Here is a 22,062-nt window from a genome sequence, read left to right on the forward strand (position 1 = left end):
AATCACTGAGCTTTAGGAAGTATTTGGAGCTGTATGCAGTAGACCAATCACAACAGACTGGGCCGTCTGGTCGATCAGAGCAGCTCACGGAAAGAAGGGATTTAGAGAGACAGATTCATCCGACGAGTCGTTTGAGAATCATTGTGATGTGTAATGTATATTGTGAGAAAATTAAAGTGTTTTTTGACCTTTGATGCATGTAAACCTATTGTAGGAGACAGAATTAAGAACCTTTCAAATAGCATAATGGGGCACTTTAACTCAATATGCTTGCAAGCATCATTCTTTATAGGGCGTAGCTGATTGGTTCCTGCTGTATCAGTAACCAATGAGCTTGCTGCTCAACCTTCAAATACTTAGTGTGCTGCACTGCTAAGGCAAATGCTAACTATCAGAAATATATATATACACTATATTGCCAAAAATATTGGGACACCCCTCCAAATCATTGAATTCAGTTTTTCCATTCACTTCCATGGCCACAGGTGTATAAAATCAAGCACCTAGGCATGCAGACTGCTTCTACAAACATTTGTGAAAGAATGGGTCACTCTCAGGAGCTCAGTGAATTCCAGCGTGGTACCGTGATAGGTTTCCACCTGTGCAATAAGTCCTTTCGTAAAATTTCCTCACTGCTAAATATTCCACGTTCAGCAGTTAGTGGTATCATAAAGTGGAAGCAATTGGGAACAACAGCAACTCAGCCACGAAGTGGTAGGCCACATAAAATCATAGAGCGGGGTCAGCGCATGCTGAGGTGCACAGTGCGCAGAAGTCGCCAACTTTCTGCAGTCAATAGCTACAGACCTCCAAACTTCGTGTGTCCTTCAGATTAGCTCAAGAACAGTGCGTAGAGAGCTTCATGGAATGGGTTTCCATGGCCGAGCAGCTGCATCCAAGCCTTTACGTCACCAAGTGCAATGCAAAGTGTCGGATGCAGTGGTGTAAAGCAGTGGACTCTAGAGCAGTGGAGACGTGTTCTCCGATGGACGATGGACGAGTCTGGGTTTGGCGGTTGCCAGGAGAACGGTTCTTGCCTGTCTACATTGTGCCAAGTGTAAAGTTTGGTGGAGAGGGGATTATGGTGTGGGGTTGTTTTTCAGGGTTTGGGCTTGGCCCCTTAGTTCCAGTGAAAGGAACTCTTAATGCTTCAGCATACCAAGACATTTTGAACAGTTTGGGGATGGCCCCTTCCTGTTCCAACATGACTGCACACCAGTGCACAAAGCAAGGTCCATAAAGACATGGATGAGCGAGATTGGTGTGGAGGAACTTGACTGGCCTGCACAGAGTCCTGACCTCAACCCGACAGAACACCTTTGGGATGAATTAGAGCGGAGACTGCGAGCCAGTTTTTCTCACCAACATCAGTGCCTGACCTCACAAATGTGCTTCTAGAAGAATGGTCAAAAACTCCCATAAACACACTCCTAAACCTTGTGGAAAGCCTTCCCAGAAGAGGCGGTTATAGCTGCAAAGGGTGGACCAACTCAATATTAAACCCTACGGATTAAGAATGGGATGTCATTAAAGTTCATGTGCACATAAAGGCAGGCGTCCCAAAACATTTGGCAATATAGTGTGTATATATATATGCTTCCTTTCATGCTAATAGGATAGACATGATAATTGCTGATGACAGGTTGATTGGATAGATCATTTGAACGTGCTACTCCCGAATTTTGTTAATGAAACATCATTTATCTCCTGTTGTGTTCCACAAAAAGTCAAATAGGTTTGAAACGACATAAGGGTGGGTAAATGATGACAAATTACATTTTTTTGGTGAACTATCCCTTTAACGACTAATACACAGTCTGTAAACTGGTAGTTTCCCAGGAAACTTTAAAGTTCAAAGAATCCGACCACAGACAGTTACAGGCATATGTACATCTCTATTAGATGGAGCTTGTTCTACAGATCAGTCTCATGTATAGACCTATACTTCAGATTCTTATTTTCTTTTATTGTGTGAACAATGACCTATGACAAGCAAACAGAGGAGAGGACACAACATTATTACATTTCCATGTAAATGACAAGTGCGCGCGTGATGCACGCAAGTGTCCAGCTTCACACAAAGCGATTTGTTTTCATCTTGATGCTCTAGTATTGTACAAAGCACTTTACCTCAAGCTCCATAAATTACACGAACAAAACACACTTAATAGACCTGATATTCGTGCCATTGTGCCTCTGATACCAAGCTAATAGATTTCGCCAGTATCCGAACACTTGAGGCTTGGAGGAGGTCAGGGCAACATGAAGGTTGGAGCTGCAGCGAAGTCCTTTGGTGCCTGAAATGAGTTTGTTTGTTTTGTGTTGTTTTGTATATGCTCTGTTCTCCTTTTCCTCTCTTCGATGAGGGGGTCTGATGAAGAACGAGGATGCTACACACCTGCCCTGAGGTTAATAACTCTTTCTGATCTGCAGATGGGACTGAAGTACAAAGCCTGGAGAGAAATATTTGGAAAGGAACGCGTTCAGTTATATAGTCTCGGTTTATGGCAGTATTTTTAAAAGCAAGTCGACTCTGAATGTGGAACAGAAAGTTACTGTATCAGTCATACACACTTTACTACTTTTAAATTGCATGAGAATGATTAAAGAAAGATACAGAACATTACAAACTGCAGTTGCATGCGCTTCCATGAATCCGTTTTGGTGTTTGGCAACGAGTCCATTGGGTGTTTAACGATGAGTCCATTGACATGGTGCCAGGAGCTCAAATAACATTATAGTTTGAATATGGCACCAGGTGACTGAAGCTGGGCTTCTGCAGACTTTATTTTAGTAGGCCTCGGACATTAGTTCAGAACCTTTCGGTGTGTTGTGAGAGCTGAGAAGGTCAACACTCTGAAGTTTTTCAATGGACTGCAGAGCCTTCTGGTTGATGGACTCCATTGATGGATCTTAGAGCCTCTGGTCTTTCCATCAATGCACCCGCCAACAGATACCTCCCCACCCAAATCTCTGATCTTCGCTGAGGCCCAAAGAGCTTCAGCCCATAATAAAAAAAATAATAATCCAGTTGCCATTCAAGAAGATGGCATCAGGACATAAAAAAGCTCTCTTTTTACTAGGAGTACTCTCAAGTCTGCCTAGAGCGTTGTGGTATTGATGTAGCAAACTAAATTTGAGTCAATCTTGCCTCAGAAAAATGGATGGAAGACCTGTTAATGCGTTTCAAGTGGACGTCATGAAGGACAGAGTAGAAATGAAAGGATATTAAGATGAGACACAGAGCAGAGGGCAGAACAGACACCTCTGAAAAGGGCTAAGAATGACAAATGTAGTTCAGTGATTGCTAATAATGGTGGTAAAAGGGAAAAAAACGTTAGAATATGAAGCCTCTGATGCTTGATACATAAAAGCAGTCACACTCCTGGATCAAACATGCAATGGCGCTACAGCTAAAATGCTAAATAGCAGATAAACTAAGACTCAAAAAACACCCAAGAAATATACTTTCTAGCAGCGAACGGGAAACACTGTCATCCATGGTGACGACATTCTACATCCGGTCCTTGTCAAAAGAGGTCACACATTTTAATCTCTTCCAATTAGCACATTAAACACCACCCCTAAGTGCTACAGAACCACACGGGCAATGAACCTGGAGCATACGAGCCAGCTGATTTAATTGGTAATTAACGAGTGGTCTAAAATGCTAGCAGGCAGCAGAATTGTAATTCAAAACAAGGGAAAATTAATCACCCTAATTATTCAGGAGAAATGCATTCATTATCATAATTGAGGCTGGTAGGATTAAAGTTCGCTCCAGCGCAGGGGCCGCAGCTCAGTCTCTCGCAACACAGTTTATCATGCTCGAGCAATTACTTAATTGTATTATTATTTAATAACCCAGATCTTTATTTATGGTTCACACTGTATCAAGGCTTGTGGAAAGTTTTATTGTTGAAAAGGACTGATGGGAAGTGTGCCTAAAAGTGACGGCACCATACTGTACAATGTTCCAGACGTGTTCCAGACTTTTTAAACTTGCGATTTAATTGAGGTTATCCAGACCATTCCACCATGTAGCAAAGCCTAAAATCAGGAATATACTTTGTTAAAAGAACACTGTGAAACGTTTATCCTGGATGCCCACATCAGGCCACGGTAATTGCAGAGAATGTATCTGTTTCTTTCCCAGCATCTGTTGCCTGTGTGAGGGGAAAAACATTAGCGTGGAAAGCTCAGGCAAATTACCCCCTCCCCAAAGAACGCCCAGATGGGTTTTTTTTTTAATGGTGTCATTATGCACTAAATTAAAAGGTGGTGTAAATGGATCTGTAAAATTTAAATGACTTAGAAAAAGTCACACTCTCCAGTCAGGACCGCGACCACTACTGTGCTAAATGGGGTCAGAGTCAGCGTGGAGAGAGTTAATCATACACATATGAAATAATGATGAAGGAATGGGGCATACAGTTGGGTGGCAGTCCATAAGCTGTTATATTTAATACACCAGCTGTTCTCTGGAACTGAATAGTTTGTTTTTAAACAAGCCATCAAGTGATGCAATAAGGCAGGAGTCTCAGCAGTTCCTTACCTTCATTCCCATTGAAAATACATGTTTTTTTAACCAACTAATATGCTTGAATGTGACTGCAGAAAAGACTTAATCCTGTGAAAAAGCAGAATAACTAAACTTTCATCACTATAAATTTGCCCATTATTACCTATAAAAGTGTATTTGTTGTTTTGTGTAAAAGAAAATACTGAAAAATTATCAGTTGCTTGCCTTTCTTCTAATTTATTTAGATGAATTAATAAATTAAAACATTTTTTGTTTAATTTATTTTTAAGTTTATAATTTAAATACTTTTTATTAATTTAGATAATTAAATAATGAATGTATATGCAAATGCTTGCCTTTCTTCGAATTATTTATTTTATGTAAATTAACGAGTAAATGAATATGTATATAAATAAATATTTATATATTAATATAGATAAATGATATAGAAAAATTTATGATTTAAATTTATATATAAAATTTGTATGTATGTATGTATGTATGTGTATATATATATATATATATATATATATATATATATATATATATATATATATACAAACCTGATTCCAAAAAAGTTGGGACACTGTACAAAAATAAAATAGGAATGCAATAATTTACAAATCTCATAAACTTATATTTTATTCACAATAGAATATAGATAACATATCAAATGTTGAAAGTGAGACATTTTGAAATGTCATGCCAAATATTGGCTCATTTTGGATTTCATGAGAGCTACACATTCCAAAAAAGTTGGGACAGGTAGCAATAAGAGGCCGGAAAAGTTTAATGTACATATAAGGAGCAGCTTGAGGACCAATTTGCAACTTATTAGGTCAATTGGCAACATGATCGGGTATAAAAAGAGTCTCTCAGAGTGGCAGTGTCTCTCAGAAGTCAAGATGGGCAGAGGATCACCAATTCTCCCAATGCTGCGGCGAAAAATAGTGGAGCAATATCAGAAAGGAGTTTCTCAGAGAAAAATTGCAAAGAGTTTGAAGTTATCATCATCTACAGTGCATAATATCATCCAAAGATTCAGAGAATCTGGAACAATCTCTGTGCGTAAGGGTCAAGGCCGGAAAACTATACTAAAGAGGACAAGGACAACCCAAGTTGTTATCAGCGCTCAGTTCAGAAGCCTGCATCTCTGATGGTATGGGGTTGCATGAGTGTGTGTGGCATGGGCAGCTTACACATCTGGAAAGGCACCATCAATGCTGAAAGGTATATCCAAGTTCTAGAACAACATATGCTCCCATCCAGACGTCGTCTCTTTCAGGGAAGACCTTGCATTTTCCAACATGACAATGCCAGACCACCTACTGCATCAATTACAACATCATGGCTGCGTAGAAGAAGGATCCGGGTACTGAAATGGCCAGCCTGCAGTCCAGATCTTCAACAATAGAAAACATTTGGCACATCATAAAGAGGAATATGCGACAAAGAAGACCTAAGACAGTTGAGCAACTAGAAGCCTGTATTAGACAAGAATGGGACAACATTCCTATTCCTAAACTTGAGCAACTTGTCTCCTCAGTCCCCAGATGTTTGCAGACTGTTATAAAAAGAAGAGGGGATGCCACACAGTGGTAAACATGGCCTTGTCCCAACTTTTTTGAGATGTGTTGATGCCATGAAATTTAAAATCAACTTATTTTTCCCTTAAAATGATACATTTTCTCAGTTTAAACATTTGATATGTCATCTATATTGTATTCTGAATAAAATATTGAAATTTGAAACTTTCACATCATTGCATTCCTTTTTTATTCACAATTTGTACAGTGTCACAACTTTTTTGGAATCGGGTTTGTATATATATATATTATAAATTATTCAGACATTTTTGATATTTTGATATATTTTTACAGTGGACTACCAGTAAAATTGATAAAAATTTGGAACCAAAAATTATTCAGACACTTTGACCTGACCATGTTTTGCTTAAGTGTTATCTGACATAATTAAGATTATTTTTTTCTGACACAGTTTAACTCTGAGATCTTGTCATATTGTATTACCATTTTTTTAAACTATAGTGAATAAACTGTATTAATGAATGAAATGTTCAAGGTGTCTGAATACATTTTGGTTTGACTGTATATATATAATAAATGAAATATTTTTGTTTATTTATTCAAATAAACATTCATTCATTTACTATTTTATTTAATTATAATTTCATTCATTTAAATAAACACACCGATGGAGTAAATGAATGCAATTCATTAATGTGTGATAATAACTTTGCATTACAGCAATAAATAAATAAATAAATGCAATGCAATATTCATGTCAAACATGAACAAATTTGGCTAACTTGGCAACATTATACAGCACTGGCCCGTTCAATCATATGACAGACGAAATACGATGTTGAGAGAGTGATCCTGTTATAGAGAAATATGAGTGTTATGGACATCAGGGGGTCACCAAGGTCATGACCCTGACTGAGACCTTGTGGCCCCTCGTCTGGACATGAACACACATTGAGTACAATAACCTTTGACCCACCCCAGGTTCACAGCTTTTTCCTGAACATGAAATTGATTAGCTTTAAATGGAGGGATAAGTTGCACACACTGGGATATGCTGTTTACAACAACATGACACAACTTGTCATTTCTATAGCCTGAGACATTCTCCAAAGCCTTTGCGTTGTAATAAAATGAAAAGTTATAGTTTATATAGTTTTTTTTTTTATTCTGTGTAATTCTACAGTGTGACCAGAAGTAATGGAAAGAAGAGGCTTAAAATGGTGTACGAAGAACGTTACTCTGCACCGTGAACAACATGAACCTTTTACCTCCACTGCGCAAACCAGTCGAGCTCGATTTGCTTTTTTAAATATCATCCAGGAAACAGTAGGCACAAAGTGTTCAGCTGTAGAGGGTTAGTTGCTCTTAGTTCATAAAGAGTTTTTAGAGGAACAGAGAGAGAGAGAGATTGACGGTTGGACAGCCAAAGCAGATCAAGAGAGAGTGAGAGGCACTGCTATGACCTGGTAATTAAAATAAAAGGCAGCAAAATGCCATTTTGAAAACAAGCTCTCATAAAACCATTTAAAGTGACTTATGCCAAATGCAGTGAGCGGCTACTGTAATTGAGCAACTCTTCCACCGTAATTACATCCTCGCCTCCATTTAATCGAGATATGAGAATGGCAGTTACATTCTCTGCCCTTTTCTTCACCTGATTCTGTCATTTATTAATTTGATGTTTGTTTTTTTTATGCCGAGTATGAACAGCAATTCTGATTTTTGTCTAGTTAAATCCTTTTTTTCAGGCTTTCACCTCTACAGAGATGTCGTGTCTGTCTGTCTCAATATTTATGTGAATGTATCTTTCAAAGCCCCCACCACACGCACCCCCTATCTTTGTCCGGATGATACCGCACCGTCTGCGCGCAGCAAATCCGCCCTGCTTTATTTGCTTTGACAATAGCTTCATTAGTCGTTTTTGGCCACACAGATAAATGCGACACATTTATTTCAAAGGAAGATTTAATAGCGCCTCTTAGATTTCGGGCTTCTCTGAGAGGGATAAAGTAAATCACAATGCTCCTCTTACACTTCCATTTTCTTCATTTTACAGATGGTCAATTTTTAAATTATTTGCTCCTATCTGTCTCTCTCTCTTTTTCTTTCATCTATCCGCTCTTGAAAAATTGTCAGAGCCTTTTTCCTTAATAGTGCTGGATCGAGTCTAGGCCGCCCAGGGTCCTGATGCATTGCGGGAGGTTAGTGGGAAAAAAAACAGATGAAAAGCATGTAAGGTGGGGAAAATATTACTTTGTGTGTGATTTCTCTCTCTCTCCCTGCCCATTCTCCTCCTAATTGCCGGTGATTATTTTAATAGAGAAAAGGGTGGCTGGTATTACTGAGTGATTATGTGGAATGGACAGGGAAGGCCCTCAAGATATGGCCAGATAATGCAGGGAATGAGAGGGAGGGCAAGGCTGTGACACTCTCAAAGCCTAGATAAGCCCCCGCAAAAGCCACATGTCCCAACCACCTTCTCTCTTTCTCTCCCCGGCGCAATCTCTCTCACTCTCCTTCAAAAGAACAGACGTTATCTGATGCATTCAGGGGCCTGTTAGCTCTAATGGGCATGAACGCTTGTGGTTATGGAAGGGCATTCAGCAGGCCTGTCTTTGATTAGGCTCAGTGTAAGATTACAATCACAGGACAAGACATGACACACCTCAAAAAAGGGAGGACCTCTGATGATACCAACACACACAATTATATCATGGTGAATAACAGCCATAGAAATGATATGCCATCATCTGGTAACCACAGTCTGACACAACAGGGATTATTTCACTGAGCACTGCCAAAAATGGTTTTATGGTATTGAAGATATGCAGCATGAAACGTTGGCGCCATATACTTCATATTTACTAGAACAACATGGGCTTTAACACAGTGTAATTGCAAATTATGGATGCAAAGGGATTACATCTGCTGAACTTGTGTATGTGAATGTGCAGCTTTTTAATAAATAGAAAGGGCCTTATTCATGAAAAACAAGAAGAGAACATTTTTATAATTGTACAAAAAAAAAAAAAAAAAAAAACCTTACGTGAATTGCATATGACTCAATACAGGAAATTTTATGTCAGAATTAATTTAAGAAGGATTTACATACAGAAATTTCTTCTGCACCTCTCATGAATAAGATCCAATCATTTAACAAAAATCTTTTCTTTTTTTTTTTTTTTTTTAGTGAAGAATGAAGATGATTTTTTGGGATTTGTTGTATGAAATATAGAGCTAAACAGCTATTTTTATTAAAGCTTTCATTTAAATTTAATTTACTGAATTTAATAATAACGCTAAAATTGAAATCATTATTTCAAAATCTTTTAACTGATATTTTCTGCATTAGGACTGAGAAAACATTAAACTATATACACTACCGTTCAAGTTCAAACCAAGTTTTTTTTTTTTTAAATCAAAAATACAGTAAACCTGTAATATTTTGTATTAAATAAATAACTATTTTCTATTGTAATATATTTTAAAACAATTTATTCCTGTGATGCAAAGCTGAATTTTCAGCATCATTACTCCAGTCTTCAGTGTCACGATTCTTCAGAAATCATTCTAATATGCTGATTTGGTGCTCAAGAAGCATTTCTTTTTATTATCAATGTTGAAAACAGTTGTGCTGCTAAAAATGAACATATATCTTCTGTGGAAGTCCAAAAAATTTTTGTCCAATCATTGTATTCGGTCCGAATGCAATGATAGGATGTCCTGCCCGTCAACCTATGTATTTTCATACTTCTGCGCACTCTCATCACACGTCATCAGCTCGTCCCATGAGGCTATGCAGAGTTGCAGACAAAGTCACTGAGCGCCGCAAACAAACAGCAGCCACCTTTTACATTTCCTCCTGAGCCAAAACAATGAGCTTATGCAGCGTTCACACCATGTCATAATTACCGTAATTAAAAGATGGCAACCCGTGATGTTCCCGGAGCTGTTCACGTCTTTGGAATTATGAGTTTATATATATCAACACTGAAATGAATCTGCACTCATCAGGTGGTACAAGTAAGAGCTTTGTAAGTTGCTTACGTTCATTATTACTGTAATGTTATGTGCTTTGAGACATGAGGTAATTCAGCGCTCTCTCTCAAGATGCTTTGCAGACTCTGCTGTGTGCGTTCATGTGTTTTGAAGGAGGCGTGGTTTTAGAGAGGGCGCTAATGGGAGGGTGGGATCTTATGCTGCCTTCACTTCTGAAGTTATGATAATTTTGAAATGGGAGGGCATTCATGTGCAATTTTTACCTAGAAACTCGTATTTACAATAATTCCGAGAGCACGTGAAGGCAGAATTATGCTATCAAAGCTAGCTTGCTATTGCTAGCCTCTCCAAAATTGCCTACCCTACCTTTAATTTTTGGTGGAAACCACGATACATTTTTTCAAGATTCTTTGATAAACAAAGTTCAAAAGAAAGGCATTTATTTGAAATAGAAATCTTTTGTTACATTATAAATGTCTTTACTGTCACTTTTGATCAATTTCATGCATCCTTGCTGAATACAAATATTAATTTTATTAATTTTTCTTAATTAAAAAAATAAAAAATAAAATGAACCCTAATCCAAAACTTCTGAACAGTAGTGTATGACATTGACGCTCGCAAACTATTTCAAAGGACTTAATTTTAGATCGCACCTGCAGTACAGAAGCAGGATGTTGGCCTTTTCCGTGCCAGGACTAGGCCTAGTCCCTAAGTCTATGTGAGAAACCGGAAAATGAAATGGCCTGTCAAAGGATCTCACACACACACCGGATTTCACAGTGTGAATTTTAAGTGTGTTCATTACAAATGAATCAAGGCGAAATCACAAAGAACAGGGAGACCTGGACCTGTCAGTCACATTAATCAAGTCGCAAACACTCTCACACACAAAAGCCTCGGGCACCTTGTACCTGGTTCCTGGTGCTTTGGAGACTCCAGTGAAGAGTGAGGTGTGTTCCACAAACAAAATCAGCTCTGAGTGTCCAGAGGGGTCCGAACATCAGCACGTCATCCATTATAAAAGCACACAAATACATTAATACACCAAACAAGACCAACAAACAACATCATTCACCCTCTGGACACCCTCTACCAGCTGACACAGCCAAGGCTGTGCTGCGAGAGTAATGGTGTGCTGCAACGGCAACCACTGAGGAAATATGAAGACATAAAAACAACATTTTAGCAAGTTGCACATTTTGTCATCAGTCTCAACTGTCCCAAGCACATACCCCAGCAAACCTCCTCATCGTGTCCGGGGAACTCCAAATTACCACATTCATTACATTCCTCTCTCCGCAAAAATCCGACTGCAAACAACAAAGGATTAAATACCATGACAGGTAGGCAAAGGCAGGTAAACTAACCTGGCATCAACAGGGATTATTTTTCATTTCATCCGATTTTTATCCTTTCCATCCTGAATTCTTGGCCGCCGGGCCAGCGCAAGTAATACGATCCAGCGGCGGGCGGGGTTGAATGAGCTCTCTGGAAGCTGCCGGGGTCTGACGATGTTTCTCCGGCTGCCAGGGAATTTCTGAATGAAGGCAACATCCAGACATACTCATATCTGCTGCCAGACAACACAAGCTTCACATTTCACTTCTATTGTGTTTCAGTCGTTTTTAAGGATCGCAAATGGCTCAGAAACAAATTGAGACAAAGCAGAGTAAATTTAGAGGGACGTGCATATGTGTGTGTGTGTAGCCAGCATAATTTAAGTTCTGTTTACTTGGAAGTTGCACAGTCTGGGAATTTTTTTCAGGTGTGATGTGTTGACAAGTTCAACATGTTATTAAAAATATATCTTTTTTTTTCCAACGCTAACAAAACTCATTCAAAGGCTACCCAATGTACGACTAGATCAGGTGTCCCCGGTGACCCCGCAGGGCCGCATTCTACAGTAATGGATGTGTGTGGGGTCAAAAGCAACAGTGTGTTATACTCAACGTAACACAAAAAGTTCCTCACATCACCTGAGAGTGAGGACAAGGCCCCAGAGTGCTTCTACACCCCCTTTTCTTAACCCGCCCAAGGGTCTTGTTACCGTGGGGACGACATGCTGCCCTCTCACCAGCCACTTTCTCCAGTGTCGGAATGTGGAATGCCATTGTGAACGGTGCGCCCCGGCGTTCTGACAGACGAGCGAGGGGTCCCGCTCAACGATGGCAGAGGCACACATGCCTTTGTTTGGCTTCCCGCCTTCACCTTTTGCCCCATCGTACCGAGAAAGAGAGAGCGGGGAGGGGAGGAAAAGAGCAAGAGTATCTTATCAGAGTTCCCACAAGGTCTGAAAGGTCTCTGGTTACCAGCCTGCAGTGTCTTTCTGCAGGCCCCACAGAACACCTGTGAAATGCACCGACACACACACAAGTGATTTTTTTCAGTGCTTCAAATGAATCTGAAGCAAAAAAGGCATGATTGCATAACAGATTAATGGAGTGACAGCTCCAAAAGTCTTCAGATCTAGACGTTGGATGCAAGTATCATTTGTGTCTGAAAGATCGCCAGCTATTCATATCAAACTCTCTCTTGTCATTCTGTCAGAAAAACATGCTTTTTTTCCTTGAAGGTATACCCTTTAACAGGTGATGCAAGCAACAAAACCTTACAACGGTTGTATGATGTTTCACAGATGAGGTCATGAGATTCTGCTCTTTTAGCCCCACCCATATTTCCCTCATAAAGAGCATTGAGTCTATTCATTGTTTATGACCAATACATTCAAATCCTGCCCCTCTTTAAAGAAATATTCTGGGTTCAATACAAGTTCAGCTCAATCGACAGCATTTTTTGGCATAATTTTAGTGAACCCAAAATTAATTTCCACTTGTCTCTTCTTATTCTTTTATTCTTTTTAAAATCTGGTTTAAGTGAGGTACTTTAAATGGTTAGTTCACCCAAAAATGAAAATTTTATCATTAATTACTCACCCTCATGTCGTTCCACACCTGTAAGACCCTCATTCATCTTCGGAACACAAATTAAGATATTTTTGATAAAATTCGATGGCCCAGTAAGGCCTGCACCGCCAGCAAGAACACTCCCTTTTTCAATGCCCAGAAAGTTTCTAAAAACATATTTAAAACAGTTCATGTGACTGCAGTGGTTCAACCTTAATATTATAAAGCGACGAGAATACTTTTTGTGCGCCAAAAATAACAAAATAGCGACTTTATTCCACAATATCTAGTGATGGGTGATTTCAAAACACTGCTTCATGAAGCTTCGAATCTTTATGAATCTTTTGTTTCGAATCAGTGGTTCAGAGTGTCAAAAATATTTTCTATCATAAATATCTTAATTTGTGTTCAAAAGATGAACGAAGGTCTTACGAGTGTAGAACGACATGAGGGTGAGTAATTAATGACAGAATTTTCATTTTTGGGTGAACTAACCCTTTAAGTGAATGGAGTAAATATGTAAACATGAAAATACTATTTCAAAACGCACAGCCACAAGACAAAAACAGTAAAAAAACAGAACAACTTTACAGCTCAATTAATATAAAAAAAATAATTAATGTGAAAGCTTTTATAAAATACAAGTGCCTCAGCATTACCTTGATTTTTGAGTGTTTTTTTTGTTTTGAAAACGATGGTAATCGGCATTATGCCAAAAATGCTGTCAATTGAGCTTAATTTGTACTGAAACGGGAATATTCCTTTAAACTTTGGTAGAGTCAGAAAATACACTTTGTAAAATGCTTTATAATGTCATAAATGTGTGCATAGTACTGTTGCTTTTTACTGTGGCCTTCATTTTGATGTCAGATTTTAAAATTCCCACCTCCGTAATGGTAACCGCACATAATAGCCATCATATTTTTAACAAGGAAGTAATCAATTTCCTAGGAATGTGTGAGACAAATGAGTCATTAGGTAAATAACTGTAAGAATAACAAAGTGCATTAAACAGCAAAACTATATACTGCTATAACCAGTGTGTTTATGATTATGATAATAAATTAAAATAATATCACAAACAAACACTAGTTTACAATCAATCAAACAGCAAAACAGATTGAATTTTGAACAGCTAAAACAACTAAAAGTGGCTGAAACAGGAAGTACATTCAAATTAAAAATGGCTGCGCCTCTTGTGTTAAAAATAAGGTGGATGTGATAGCAATGTGTCCGTTTACAAATTCTCAGTTGGAAGAAAGCGATATTGTTCTTAATTGGCTGAGTGAATTAAGGTAAATGCCCTTGTCAAGCTGTGTGTGTGTCTGTACACGTGTATGTGTGTGTTTTCACCTCCTTGCTAGTGTCACACACTTTGTGTTCAAGGAGACTATGTCATCACCTGCATGTTTGCTATTCAATCCCTGCAGCCTTTTGCTTGTTCACACACACAATGGACAACGTTACCACAGCCCTCACCTGGAGCCAAGCCGACTCTGTTACAGGTGAGCCCGGGACCACAGGTAACACACACCATCTGGGGAGGGGCAGGAGTTTGTGTGTGTGTGTGTGTGTGTGTGTGTGTGAGTGTGAGCGAGGGAACAACGGCGCTGAAAGAGAAAATACATTTACACACCGCAGATCAATTTCAGTTTCACCATTGATTCTCTTTCAGTGAGACAAAAGCCACAAACAGCGTACTTCCCAAGCCCTCTGCAGACAGGAAGTGATTATTTTAAAGCAATCCCACAGGTTAAGTTAGAATTCGTTTAAGTGTAGATAATGTTTCTGTCTTTAGGACAACAAAAACAGACGTGAAACAGACATCACCGAGCGGGGGAAGAAACGAGGAGGGGTTGAATAAGATTTAGACAGAACAAAAAAGAGCAGATATAGTCTGTCTTTTGTTTATCGGGTTCAATGACTCTTATTGTGTGGTACATCTAAGGAAAAATCTGGAATGGAACGAGGGTACTTGTCTGTAAATGTTAAATCATTTTTGCAATTTTTGATGATTTTTGTTAGTTCACCATGAAGACATGTACTTTTACCACACATAACTGTCGGATAATAAATGCACTTAAATAACGCAGTCGTGTGTGTTTTACACTCCTGCGGTGTAGCAGCGGGGTTATGTGTGACCTGTGGGATTGCGAGTGGGGTTACCTTTTATCAGCTGACATCCACAGATCTGACCCCAATCACAGGTTGAGCCTGTAAGGTCCTCGAACCTCACAGAGACCCGCATTATCCACTGAACTGCCCACTGTCTGCTACGGGCAACAGGAACCCATTACAGCCAGCGCAATTACTGTGCCCATCCATCCACACTGGCCCGTTCTAATCTGGTTAAGTGCATTTCCCTGCGAGAGGTTCAAATATGACTCTCTCTCTCTCTCTCTCTTTTCAATGAGGTCCACTCATTTTCCCCCCTCCCTTTTTTCTTTTTTTTTTCCAGGTCTGACTTGAGAGCACAATTTAGGGCTGATTTAATTTATTCTTCAAAACATGTCTAATGACATTACCCAAAAGGTGCATGTAGTGACTGGCTGCGTCTCTCTCTCTCTCTCTTTCTGTCTTTTCTGAGTCTCTCTTATTCCATTAGACAGTAAATCAGGTTTAAAGACCATACTGAAGCTAGATGCTATTATGGGTGATTATCAAAACAACAGACAGTGGGGAAAAGTGTTTGCTAACTGGTTTATCTGTCCGTTCAGCGACCAGTGAACTACGGGCAGATGGGAATGCTGCAAATTATAAATCAAGCTTTTCAAAACTGAATATCCTGCACGCCGTAACCTATAGTTCCAGAGCTGAAAGGAAAACAGACCGCTGTCCTGAAGTGATTTTATAAAAAATTACCACCATTCACGGAAAAATTGTTTTTGCTCTTTTTTTGTGCTTCAGACTCACATACGTTTTTTACAATTTTTTTTTTTTTTTTTAGACAATGGATTTTTTCTCTTTTCTCTTTTTTTCCCCTCTGACAGTTGATGCCTGTCTTTATCGTTTTAAGGTCTTAGCAATAATTATTATATTATATTAAATTATTTACATTTATGCATTTGGCATACGCTTTTATCCAAAGCAACTTACATTGCATTTAAGGTAGCCTATACATTTTGTCAGTTCATGCATTACCTGGGAATCAAACCCATGACTTTGTCATTGCTGGTGCTATTCTTGACTGTTTGAGCTACAGGAATTATTTTATATTAATAATTATTATTAATTATATTATAGTACATTTAAAATATAATTTTATATTATAATTATATTATTATAATAGGTCACTTTCTTAAAAATTTCTAATAAATCAAAGCACATTTGCTAAGGTAAGCCACAATGTTATCATAAAATTGATGACTGAATATTATTAAAGTAATACAACAGGTCTAATCTCGGTAGAATTTAGATGCAGGGACGTTCTACTTAAAGGGATAGTTCACCCAAAAATGAAAATTTTGTCATCACTTACTCACCCTCAAGGTTTTCCAAACCTGTATGAGTTTGTTTCTTGTGTTGAACACAAAAAAAGATATTTTAAAGAATGCTGGTAACCAGACAGTTGATGACTTCCATAGTATTTTTCCTACTATGGAAGTCAATAGCTACAGTCAACTGTGATTACCAACGTTCTTCAAAATATCTTCTTTTGTGTTCAACACAAGAAAGAAACTCATACAAGGTTTGGAACACATTGAGGGTGAGTAAATTATGACATTTTTGGGTGAACTATCCCTTTAAATATACTGTTTTGGAACACATAAATGCATTGTACTACTAACTGCTACTAGTTTAATAGTAAAATATTTCATTCACTAGACATAAACTTACTGATGCATGCATCATTGAAAATGAAATGCTAACATGTAGGCCCTATACTATTATCAGAGAATTTATGAAATGTGCAAATGCGCAAATATTAGGAACCAAGTCAAACCATGTGTTTAATCCAACATTAAATCTGATATAAACACTGCAGCCTTCCCATACACACACATGCTCAGTAAAAGTGTCTATGGGTCTACCTCTCTAGACAGGGTTTTCATGGAGATTTATTCTGTGTGTGTGAAGAGTGGCAGAAATTGATGAGGGAAGTTCATCTACATAGCTTGCTTACAGCTGTCAGTGAGTACTTCATTACACTGATAGAGTGATTAACCCTGGATCTCAGTGCTAAAGTGTTCATGTGTGCATGTATCTACCAGGGGAGACCAGACAGCTCAAAGTGTCTGTCTCCTTCCAAGAGAATCATTATATTTCATCTACTGTGGGCCGTTAGTCACTGTCGCTTTGGCACGATAGCGTGGAGAAAAAGAGACCGAGAAAAAGACAAGAGGAGAAAAATAGAGAACACTTCTTCAACAGACCTGAAATCAGTGTTGTTGATTCAAATTAGCAATTTTGAGGAGCAAATATCCCTAAATGGACAGTAAAACCTAAAATCACCAACATGACAGGAAGCAGCCAATGGTTCAAGGGAAACAGCTCAACAGACATACTATAAAAAGGATAGTAATTCTGTCATCATTTAATCACCCTCATGTCCTTCCAAACCTGTATGACATTCCTTCTTCTGTAGAATACAAATTCCAGTGTTTTTTTTTGTCAGTGGGGTCTGCATTTTGTTTTGGACACAAGTGAAATGCTATAATATTTCATTGTATAGACAAAAACAGTTACAACATTTACAAAAAAAAAAAAAAAAAAAAAAATCTTGTGTTCCACAGAATAAATCAATTGGAACTGAGCAACATGACTATGTAAATGATGACAACACATTCATTTTTGGGTGAACTATCCATTTAACTGAATAGTAACACTTTAGTTTAGGGTCAAATTCTCACTATTAACTAGTTTATTAGCATAAATATTACTAGGATATTGGCTGTTTATTAGTAGGGTACAACGGGGCTAAAGTCATCTTTGATTTTATTTTCCTCTAAACCACTAGATGGCACAAAAACTTGCCGCAGCACTTTCCTAGACATCCGCTTTTCAAGATGCACGTGCAAATTTGTCTGATCCTCGACGCGATCGTGGGCAGCAGCGCAAAGTTGATAATGAGGTAGTTTGATGTAATATTTGATGTTTTTTAAAATGTTGTTGATCTAAGTAGCAAATGAGAATCGATTAAATTAATGTTTGTATTTTCAGTCTTAATGATTTTCAGTTTTGTTCAAGGTAATTCAAGCAAGTTTTTCAAGAACTGAAGAATATGTAAAAGTATGGTATTTGGGGTAAAAAACACCTGCTGTTGGGGCAAAAGGCACAATAATTAACATGATAATAAACAGCTGGCTGACTTTTCCATTTGTTGACATGACATGGTTAGACTCAGATGGTAAATATCATATATCAAACTGGGTATCCAACTCAGAGATAATACCCATATGTATAATGAAACAAACATATTTAAAAATTTGATACTAATCATATAATATAATAAAATATAATTTATTGTTACTACTCTAAATCTATATTAAATACTATGGGATCTCTTGCAATGCTTTCAGAATCTTTACTTTTTAAAATAATTTTGTTTCTGTATTTTTAAAAGTATATTTTTATATTAACAGATTTTAATGACAGTATATTTATTGAACAACGAATTCTTTTATTTATCAAAATAAACAGAAAATAGTACAAACTTTGCTAAAGGGATTCTTTTGAACAAGTATTGACCTAGACATTATAAAAAACATGTTATTTTAGCTAAAGTATTTATCAGTACTGTGTGTCTTTTGCCCCCCTCGTCACCTCATACATTTATAAGACTTTTAAACAAAATGAACCACTTTTACGATTTTTTTTTTTTTTTTACACAAAATCTGTTGCTCCATCAATGTTCAATACAAACATATACATTTTTCTGCAATCATACACTTTGAGAGTAGTGAAAAGCATTTTTTTCTTAAGGTGTACCTTTAGCCCTGTTGTACTATACTTATAAAGTATGTATTAATGCTTTATTCTGTATGACCATATTCTACATCCATTAATCCTACCCAATACCTAAACTTAACACCTACCTTCTTAACTATTAACAAGCTGTAATTAGGTGTTTATTGAGGCAAAAGTCATAGTTAATAGTTAGTTAATATTGAGAATTGGACCCTAATCTAAAGTGTGACCAACTAAATAAATAAACAAAATTCAAAAAGGGTTTGTTTTTGGGGCTTAGCAGATTGAATTTATCATTAACTCACCATAAAAACAGTGAAAGTCAATGGAAAGTCCACACCATGATAAGAATACAAACTTGTGTGTGTGTGTAAAGTTACTAGGGGGGACCCATTGCCGTGAGGCTGTGTGTGTACTTGTGGCCGTGTCTCTAATAGATATGCTAATGCAGTCATTCTCTCCACTTCACTCTTTTATTCTCCCAATTAAAGCAAACGCCTAGAAAAGAATAATTAAGCCATGCACGGGCAAAAGACTGCTACAACGCTGCTCTAATGAAACATTATTGATTTCCTTTTTACCCAGTGTCGCTCACACACACATGCACACACGCACACACAATGTTGTCCACACACTGAGACAAATGGACTTGTGGGAAGAGGCCTCCTGCTTGCCAGGATGACCATTGTGAGGCCAGACCAATTAGAACTGCAACAACGGGACAGAATAGATGCACCACACGACAAGAATTAGCAATAATACAGGGACTGTGTGTGCGTGTGTGTGGGCCAGATTTTTAGGCCAGATCTGAAGCCTAATGAAACTGAGTCTGTATTTGAACTGAGCAGCCAACACACAGAGACATGCACTATAATTATCTGTCAGTGATCTCCAGTACTCCAACTGGCAGATGAAGGGGTGGACGGTTTATGTCTGGACAAATGAAACAAAATTAAGCTTGAACAAAAGCACTATGTAATTGTCGGACAATTCCGCAGACACAGGCCCTCACAAATCAATATGGCTCCAATTAAAATATGCTGCAGCCAATTAGACCTATTGAGATTGTGTTGGGGAAATGATGGGGTGCCTTTAAAGCCCTGATGTGTGCATTTACACAGACCGAAGCCTGTAGTGATTCACCCATGCACAAAACAAGTCCGATTGTCCAGGTCATCGAGACAAACCTCTCTAGAAATGAGGGAAATAGGATTACAGAGACCACAGTCTTCTCATAGATGTCAAGGAATCTTTTTTAATGCTTCACAGTGGTTGGGACTGAGATTCAAATACTAAAGACTATTATGCACCTGATGTAGACCATGCTAAGTCCCCCATCTCAAGCATAATGAAGACTTTGAGAAAAAAAAAAAAAAAAAAAAAAAAAAGTGTCTTTTCTGCTACTCTAACTTGTTTGGGGTCAGTATTTTTTTAAAGAAAATTATAAACAGATGTAATCTGTAAAAACAGATTTCTATTTCAAATAAGCATTGTTTTTTTGTTTTTGTTTTTTTTTACTTTCTATGCATCAGAGAATACTGAAAAAAAAAAAAAAATGTATCATGGTTCCCACAAAAATATTAAGCAGCACAACTGTTTTCAACATTTATAATAATAATAAATGTTCCTTGAGCACCAAATCAGCATATTATTCGGATTTCTGAAGGATCATGTGACACCAAAGACTGGATTAATGACTGCTGAAAATTTAAGTAGATAACAATAAATTTTAAAATATTTAAATTAAAAAAAAAAAAAAACTGTTTATTTAAATTGTAATTATAATTCAGTCTTACCGTTTTTACTGAATTTTTGATCAAATAAATGCTGCCTAAGTGAGCACAAGAGAATTCTTTCAAAAACATGACAAAAATCTTACCAACCCTAAACTTTTGAATGTTCAAAAATATACATTTTGAGATTTTAAAGTTAAGGAATCGGGTAAAAATAATTTCTTGAAGTGACACTTTACAGTAGCACGTTTATAGAAGCCTGACCGAACTACATGACTGTAGTTCAGCTGTTTTGTTATTTTTTATCCAATTGTTTGAAACAGCAGCCGAGCAGCCTGAATAATGAATCTAATCTGCTCATCCATTTTAGTGAATAGGTTTGTTTGGACAGTTCATATAAATTAAGCTTTGTTCACTTATCATAAATGACTTGATTTATATAAATGCCCCAAATTAATCAATTCACTAAAACGATTCACTGATTTATTTAAGACCCTGCTTAGAAATCCATGCAAGGCATTTTACTTCATACCTAAATTTTAGAACAACATGTTGTTCATCAAATTTAGATATTTAGATGTATCTGAATTTAGTATGTTTTTTTTTCTAGGATAGTTCTAGGATAGTTCACCCAAATATGATAATTGTGACAATACTCAGCCTCATATCATTACAAACCTGTAAGAAGATTTTTTAAAGGATGTTGGTGTCCTGACAAAGTTGTAAACTATTATAATCTGTATAATAAATAAAAAATATCTATATATCATGTGTAATATATGTGTATATGTGTGTATATATATATATATATATATATATATATATATATATATATATATATATATATATATATATATTTGTACCTACCACTTTGGCCCTGTTTCCACTTGGTATTAAGATGAATTTTGGTCAATCGGATCACAAGTGGACGATGCTAAATACAGGTGTAAACGGGGTACTAAACATTTTGAGCTTGTCCACTTTCGACCACTTTGAGAGGTAGTCAAAAACCTAGTGGTTTCGTAGCGGAAACGCTCATGTGGTCGAATGTGTTCGATCAGACACTAAAGATGCCGACTCTTCGCCTACTGACTATTTATGGAAAGTGCGCTAGCCAGTCAGGATTTAAGCTTTGTCGGCTGAAAACCCAAGTTTGGTTTGAAGATGAAAAATGTACCAAGCACAATGTTCTCTCACCATTCCTGATTTCTAACACACACTCACAGCGTTTGGTGTGGTCTTGCGGCTGCCAGAGCAGAAACAAAAGCTGCTGAATTCCATGTGTTTTTTCGTTGTCTCTGGGCACGTTCATATGTAAATTACGCAAGCTTATTTTGACTAGAAAGATCTGGTTGAAAGTGGACAAAAGAGACGAATTAAAATACCAGGTGTAAACAGGTATGTGTCGCCATCATCCACTTGTGATCCGATCAATCAAAACGCATCTT

This window comes from Ctenopharyngodon idella, chromosome 17, assembly GCF_019924925.1.
Source record: "Ctenopharyngodon idella isolate HZGC_01 chromosome 17, HZGC01, whole genome shotgun sequence".
Classification (NCBI taxonomy): Eukaryota; Metazoa; Chordata; class Actinopteri; order Cypriniformes; family Xenocyprididae; genus Ctenopharyngodon; species Ctenopharyngodon idella.